Raw genomic sequence first — 8912 nt, forward strand, 5'->3', positions numbered from 1 at the left:
TGGGGAGTACTAGGTACTCCCATGTAACACTGCTCCTGCTTCACATCATGAACAGATGCCCTGTTATTTTACTGTAGAATTTGCTGGGGCAATTCAGAATTCTTAGCCCTGTCATTGATGGCCGTCCTAGTATGGAGGCAACAAAGCAGGCACAAACTGTGATATTGCCATCACCATGTTGCATAGATGAGATAAAGTTCTTGTGCAGGAATACAGTTCATTTCAATTTCAGTTTATTGTGGTCATAGATCTATACAAGTACCAAACATAACACTTTTCACTCAAGCCATATTGGTCTTATTCAGTTAACAGAGCATTCTTCCAATGATCTTCTGGCATATCCACATGCTTGTTCACAAACTGTGCACAGGTAACAATGTCCCTTTTAGGGAACAGTGCCTTTTTCCTTGCAAGCCTACCACACACACCATTGTTATTCAGTGTTTTTCTGATGATAATCTCATGAACACTAACATTTGCCAATGCAAGAGACACATTTAGTTCCTTAGACTTAACCTAGTTATCTAAGGTGTTCTTTGACATCTCAGAATATTACATGTATTACTCTTGGTGCAATCTTGGTTGATTGACCACTTCTGGGGAGAATAACAATGGTGTTGAGTTGCCTCCATTTGTATACCGTCTGCCTGACACTGGACTGGTGAAGTTCAAATTCTTCAGGAAATGATCTTGTACATTTTTCCCAGTCTGATAAGCATCAATAATTACTTTTGGATGTCATCAGAAATCTTGTTTGAGCCATGACACATTTCTAGACATCTGTATTGTGAAGATCAAACTTCAATAGTGAATATTAGAATTCTGTTCTTTAAATAAGGCACAACCTCCCATACTCATTCTTGAGTATCATTCCATTGATCGAAATGCCTGACTAATTTTCTTTTAGAATTGATGATCCATGGTGGCTCAGTAGTTAGAGTGCAGTACTGCAGGCTACTTCTGCTTGGCAGATCGAATCTCACCAGGCTCAAAGTTGACTCAGCCTTCCATCCTTCCCATGTGGGTAAAGTGAGGTCCCAGATTGTTGGGGGCAATATGCTAACCCTGTAAACCGCTTAGAGGGGGCTGTAAAGTGGTATATAAGACTAAGTGTTAGTGCTAGTGCTAGTGCTATTCCTATCATAAGCACCAAATACAATTGTAATCCATGGACAGAAGCTGACAAGAACTGGATGTCAATTCTCATTTTAAAATTGGTTCCAAGATCAATCACTACCTCATCCAATGGCAGCTTCTATGATAGCAACATGGATCTGTTCTCAAAAGAAGAGAACAGTTAATAGCTTTATGGCTATTCCTCTCCACTGACTTTGCTGGGGTCTTCACAGGGATTGGTTTCACAATTCAGTTAAGAAAGGGTAACATATTTTTTCCCCTCCATACTCAAACACATCCTCAAGTACACAAGAAGATGTGAGTGATAAGAGAGTTTGACCACTTGATGTGAGACTTCCTCCAAAAGCTATGTGAGATCCTACCTGAGCTAACAATGTAAACATTTCAAGAAAATAATAGACCAAATAGCTAAGATCACCTTTTGGCAGACTGGAAAATAGCCTCTATGATCCCAGAGGATCAGAACAATATCAGCTGGTCAAAGCTAATATTCTTTCTCTTTCTGTTTTCTCTCATTCTCTTTCAGATGAAATGCTAGAATGGTATGATGGCCAAAGAACTCCAGGCTTTCTTTAATGACGTTAATGCATTTTAATTTAGTTACTAGCTTGGTTACTAGCTTGGTTGCAGCACAGAAACCACCCTAGTCACCATGATGGATGGATGGGAAAAGGGCTAAGGGAAAACAAATTCTCCTACAACTCCCAGCAACTTTCAACACCATCCATCATCGTATGCTCTGGGTACTATGCTCTCTGCATCGAGAATGGGAGATGCAATGTTTGTGGGTTCCATTCATGCTTTAGGGAGAAGATCCCAAAAGGCAATTCCATATAGTTTGAATGTTTTATGGTAATGTGTTGTTGTGTGAATCTAACTTCAATACCATTCAACAGATTTTGATGAAATAAACCATGGCTCAGGAAGATAAGTGATCGTAGCTAGGATGCTCCAATTTGTTCTGGGTCTGATGGCATCCAAATTGTGTTAGTTGCCATTTGTGGCTGCAGGCTCCCATCATCTCAGGCTTTTGTGTCAACTATGACCTGTCCTGGGCAGACTAACCAGACCAAGCTAATTCATATTCTGCACATTTCTAAAATAGACTCTTCTAGCAAGCTTTTACACAGGACAACTAAGTTGGACCAGCCAGTGGGAAGGTAGCGTGCAGGTATTTCCAATATTCCCCTCTTGGTGGACAATTGTCAAATGAGGATGAAAATGCTGATAAATTTTGGAGAGAAAAAAAGAGTCAGGAGAAAAAAATGAGCAGACAGTGGAAATGAAGCAAAATGAGAAGTTATGTTTCCTATCCGGACTACAGAGCTCTGTGTTCACGTGTTTTGTATAGTTGGCAACCATTTTATATTATTTGCTACATTTCTACATAATATGCTTCATTTGTTTTTATTTTGTCACACTGCATTTAATTTGGGCTGTGCTCATAGATTTTTTTATGTTTTTAGTTCTGCTCTTAATTTGATTTTACATTTTCTTTTTTGTTACATTCTTTTCCTGGTTAGTTCATTTATGAACATTATTTCATATTGCTTGATGTGTGTTTCCATTTGTAGTTATTATTTGATATATGCATTGTAAAGATATCATTTCTATTATTCACAGCCCCCCGAAGGAAAGTTTTTCCTCAAAATGCATTAGATTGAGACTTGGAATGAAATATGTGTGCACTATATTCCTTTTTTTCTCCCCTGTCTAAAATGAGCTAAAATAAAGTGACGTCCAAAGCAGTATGGAATCAAAGGAAGCATATTTTGAAATGACCAATATTTTACAATTCTACTCAGTTTTATCCCTAAAACAAGTAGGCAAGTCAAATATCTTGGAGTGAATACAAAGGAGTGTGATCCAGCCAATTCCATCTAGTTTGTGCTAACTGGCTGTTCAATGCCAAATGCTTTGCTTGCTTTTTTCCCCTTCTTTTCCCCCCCTCACTTTTCCCTCCTGCCTCCTTTTGTCCATGTTCCCCAGCCTTTCCTTATTCTAGGCAAGAATGCACAGCAATAAAGCAACCCCTGTGGGAGAAAAACTATGGGGGGGGGCTTCTCCCTCAGATTTGCACTTTCAATGTGAGGGGGGCACAGGGGGGGGATCAGGCTGCCCATCCCAAGTAAGGGTGAAGGGAGGGAAAGAAAAGTCAGGTCCATCAACAGGAGAACAAGGAGGGGATTTGGGGAAGAGGAGGAGGGGTTGCCATACAGGAACTCCTGATGACTGTTGATGGGAAGAAGATCGATCTATAGGTCCTGAGCGAAAGAGGAAGCTGTCAATAGTTTCAGCCCAAACTAGCAGATTGATAGACTGCCTGGGGAGAGCATATTTGTGTGCAACAGAGGATTCAGTGAAGTTGCCAGGGGCATCGGAGTCTACTACAGCCTGCTGTTTTATTTCTGGATCTGTCTGGGTCTGTAATGTAAGAGGAATAACTAAATGAAAGCAAGTTGTGCAATTGTCTGGCTCCACTTAATTTCTGGGTGTCCCGGCCTTTTAGGTTTGAGACCTGGACGGGCCTCTTTTCCTGAAAATCTAGACCTGGACTATTCACAGCATCTGCTTACAAAATGTCCCCCTTCTCCCCAGATCTGAACACGTATTTGATGCAAATCCAGGCTGTTGTATATCAGAAAGGCAGGTGTCCATCCTGCAGCTCTCTCTGACATTAAACTGATTAGAAATCCTACTCAAGACTGGTCAGTGGGAAAATGTTGAGCTCATAGGGGGGTGAACAATCTTCTCTGAGCAAGAAGGTAGCAAATACGCCAACAAAAACATTATATTGTCAAGCGTGAAAGCAAATACTTGATATGGGAAGGCTGCTGAAGCAACTGTAGCTGCTACATGGGCAGGATACAGGAGATGCTGTTGACATAGGATGTTATTTTTTTCTCACACTATACCAACATTGGCAACTGATGTACTATTTAAACCATGGCATAAATATATTTCCAGTTTTGTCTGGCAAGGTGTGAAGCCAAGAATTAAATATAAACTGGTGCAAGATTTGTCACTTTAAACTTCTCTTTTCCCTCGACCTCCTCCCACCTTCCCAATATTTTGTTGAAGTCGTTATTTTATATTTGAAATTCAATCAAATTGGTTTCTTCAAAAAGAAAAAAGATACAGGTGATATTGGTGCTGAGAAATTCTGCCCCACCTTCTTGGTTAGCTTGTTCATTACTAGGGGATGGATGATGATGGGACCATATGACTCACAATTTTGTGCTGATATTGGAACAAGGTGTTGATGATTTCAATGACAGTCAGTGGGATTGAAGAAAGGTCTAGATTCTAGAATCCTGTCTTAATCCTGAGGTGAGAACATGCCTCCCATGGCATTGGAGGTAGTGACACAGAAAATGTGGCATCATGCCAGGCATGGCTATATAGAAACATGCTTTGTATATTGTTTGGAGCCAAGGAATATTTTTTCCTATTTGAACTTAAATTCGATGGTTTTGATTTCTGAACAATATTCTTTAAAGCAGCCTTCCCAACTGGCACATTCCAATTGTGTTAGATTTCACTTTTCATAATCCTGCTTTGGGATTATGGGAGTCCAAGTCCAGCACAAATGGAGAAATCAGGATAAGGGAAACTGTTCTGACCAGTTTTTTTCCTCCCTTCTGTTTCCATAAGACAGTGGGAAGTTTTAGAAGGGTTTCCTGCCTCTTTTTCAAGGCACCTGAGTGTGAAGCAAGCTGCTTGCTGATTCTTCGTAAAACGTTCAGCTTCTGAACAGAATATCATACAGATCACTGCACGATTTGGATATAACCCCACAGGGTTGTTTTTGCAGCTCCTCAGAAATATACTAAGACAAGATTGCTGGAACCAACTTCACATTGATTGTGCTTTCAGCAGTTCAGCTTTGGCTCAGCATGTCGTTCAGTCCAAACTTGACTGTATGAGTTTTCCCTTTAAATCCTGGCCTTATCTAATACCAGGCTAAATCTATGTTTTGGGATTAAAGCGCTTTAGGAAAAGATCCAAAGCGCCAGGTTTTCAGTTCTTGAAACTTTCTGAATCTCCTGGCTCAGAATTTGTTTTCTCTCACAGAAGACAATCCTGAACTGTAGCTTGTAATTGAATTGTACTTTGACAAATAATGTAACCCCTTGTAAGCAGTCTGTCTTCCTGTTCCCATTATACATCATTCGCTATCATGCTTTGCTGCTTTTGTGCTTTATAGGAGGATGTCAACTGCTAATCCTCGGGCTTTGTCTCTTTTGCTTATCCTTTTCAGCCTTTTGATGCTGATTCTGGCATCAGTGCTCCAGTGTGGCTGTCTCATTTTTCTTGGGTCTGTTTGTCCTGCTTTTTGGAAGAGCATTTCCCTGAAAACCAAGAGGAGGTACTGTTAAATCCAAAGGAATAATACTTAGGTTGCCCCATAGCCCAAGAAATATATGAGAAATAAATTGCTGGGGTTAAACCATGTCATATGCAAAATATTGGCAGTAATGCTATTTAGCTACATAAATATGTTTGGGCTTCACCAAATGACAAGGCATTTTTGCAAACAGTACAGAAGAAATGCACTAGTACTTAGTTTTTCTTCTTAATTTATTTGTAAAGACTTCAAGGCAACATCAATATGTCAAAACAGCATATAGGAAATTGACAACTTCTACTGATAATAACAAAAAAACAGGGGTAGTTTTTAGTGTCATGATCATTGTGCAAAAATGCCCTGAGAGGTGTTGAGATAAAATCCCAGTTCCAAAAGACATAGGCACTGACTGGCTGTGGGACAAAGTTGATTTTGTTTTCTAGATAGAAAATATTGTTTTCCGATCTGAGCAATTGTAGTTCTCTGGCAACAGATGGACAAATTCTGGCAAAGATGCCTGGATCTTCTTCAACAAATAACAAGACAACAACATTGTGCAATAATGACATGGTTTGGAAAAGCTGTTGCTCTGTTTCATTCAGATGGTAAGGAATGCACTACTCTTTTGAGAGAGTTTAAGTAGTCAGATTTTAATGACATTCTGAAGGCAGACTCTTCACAAGTCTCACTATAGGTTTATTTCTACTGCAGATTCTAGAATGAAAGACAAGTTGAAAAAGCTCGGCTGCAATTGCGGAAGTCTTGCCCAAAATGTTTCAGCTACCATTAAACTATTCAAGCTCCTTCCTTCCTTCCTTCCTTCCTTCCTTCCTTCCTTCCTTCCTTCCTTCCTTCTCACACTTTTCCTTCCTTCTTTCCTTCTGAGAAATGAGATATACAATTCCAGATCTTGCAGTTACCTCATATTGGCCCCATAGCAAGCCTTAACATTTTCTCAGGGTCTTAGAAATATTAGCACTTTGACTATCTGCCTTGTTTCCCTGAAAATAAGACCTCCCCAAATAATAAGATCAATCAGGCTTTTGAGCGCATGTGCTAAAATAAGCTCTCCCCGAAAATATTGCAATACAGCAGCAGCCATGAGGTGACCATGCCCGCTGCCTCCTACACCTCAAAAATAATAAGATCTCCCCGAAAATAAGGCCAAGTGCTTATTTCAGGGCTCAAAAGAAAATAAGACCCTGTCTTATTTTCAGGGAAACACGGTATGCAGTATTGGAATTAGTCACTTCCTCAACCGCAAGACAACAGGTTTCTTGTAAACAGAGCATTTTTTAAACCCATCTGAATAAATCTGCAAGTTTCCAGGAACAGGAAAATCAGTGAACCTCTGTCCATTTCCAGTTAAATGATCCTATTGCTAGGAAGGACCCATTTAAATTGAAACAGCTGCTTCTTATATTATACACCAACTCAGGCCCATTACCATGTTGGGTTTGCTTGTTTATTTCTCTGAAACCTATTCCGATCTCCTATTGGCCCACTCAGGAAGCATCAGAGTCAGAAGAAGCTGCATTTTTCTGCATCAATTGTGACGGCACACTAGGCACGGCAGCTGTCGCCGATCAAAAACTCAATTAGCAGAGCCTTCATACCTGCCTCTAGAGGCACCCATTAACTTTCAACGTGCCTGCAATGATCCTGGGCAAAGCTTCTGGGTAGCCTGGCATTTGAGGGGGCTTCAGGTTTGGGGCCGCCATTCCTAACAAGTGGGTGTATTCTTCTAGTACTGGCACGTCCTCCCAAGACCATGTTTTATGTTTATTTACACCACAAGTAAATAAACATCCATTTTAATCCAATCCATGCTAAGGATTAAAAACAGAACTACGGAGAAAATTTGCCACAATGCCAGAGACAAGCCCCTGAAGCAATCCAGCCAATTTTGATCGTTTTGCTATATTTTCAGAAAGCATCAGTCTTCCAAGCAGCTTGTTGTAAAATAACAACTCTTTATATACCAGTGGTAAAATGTGTGAGCCCAGCCAATGTGTGCCAAGGAAGATCTTGCCAAGAAATATCAGATTTTGCTGAAGCCTAAATCTCTCATTATTCTAGAGCAGTGTTTCTCAAACTTGGTGACTTTAAGTCCTGTGGACTTCAACTCCCAGAATTCCCCAGCCAGCTATGCTGGCTGGGGGATTCTGGGAGTTGAAGTCCACAGGACTTAAAGTCGCCAAGTTTGAGAAACACTGTTCTAGAGCTACCTCAACTATCCTGTGAGAGCTCTGAGCAGAGCAGTGGCATGTGGAGAAGTGGCCCTCCAGCACAATTCAGGTCACAGGGCTGTGTGTATTTTAGGTGGGAAAAGATTTCCTTTGAGCAGCCAATATTTAACTGGGAACAGCTTGCCAAAACAGAATTTGAATTCAACATGCCTTGGGCAATCTGTCCCAGTCTACCATCAAGCTGATGGCCACTCTTTCAAACACTTGCCATTTCTGAAATCCATACAAAGGCAAATCCACATGTATGTTACTTTTTCAAGCCTAACTCAAGAAGTTACTACAACATGTACATCATTGGCTGTCCTACTTTTTCCATCTCTTTCTACAATCTTCCATGCAAACACTAGTCAACTGGAGCACACGAGGATGTAACTGTGGAAAAGAGCAGTATAAACTAAATTCAACTGTGTTGATACGTAAATATGTTATTCAGGTGCAATTTCAATGCTGGGAAGTAAACTCAGATAAGTGGCCAATCTTCAGCATTAGCTCCAATTTATTGTCCACCATGCTATCAATTATCGTTATGCAAAATTAGCACTCAGTTTTGCCAGTTAGTGTGATTTTTTTTTATTTACCATGTAGAATGGAATGGAATGGAATGGAATGAGAAGAGGAGCAAAGAGACAAGAAGAGAAGAGGACGAGACAAGAGAAGAGAAGAGAGGAGAGGAGAGGAGAGGAGGGAAGAGAAGAGAATGACAGAGTTGGAAGGGACCTTGGAGGTCTTCTAGTCCAACCCCATTATTAACCTTTGTATCTGTAACCTTTAACTCGGTGAAACAGTGCCTCATAGAATAACAATTTTTGAACTAAAGTACCACAAATGGACTAACTTACAGAATGCATCCAAAATTTGGAACCCAAGAATCCCATCAGATAGAAATTTGAGAATGTTATGGTCACTTCAGTGCTGCCATGCTGCCATATCATCTCTCGGAAGTTCAGTAGATGGGTCTCATTCTATCCCTCTAAAGATCGGGTAGACAGGTCCCATCATCATCTGCTGGAGAGCATCAACCATGGTCAAGCCAGCAGAAAGTTGGAAGTTGTTCCAATTCCCACTGCTTTTTTGCTCTTGGTCATCATGTTTCTCTGTTTAAGAAAGGAAATATCTTTGAAATGATGATCCAATGGATCATGTTTTGTCTAGTTATTTTTTAATCTTTTAAGAACAGA

Source organism: Natrix helvetica, assembly GCF_964273705.1.
Source record: "Natrix helvetica genome assembly, chromosome: 1".
NCBI classification, from domain to species: domain Eukaryota; kingdom Metazoa; phylum Chordata; class Lepidosauria; order Squamata; family Natricidae; genus Natrix; species Natrix helvetica.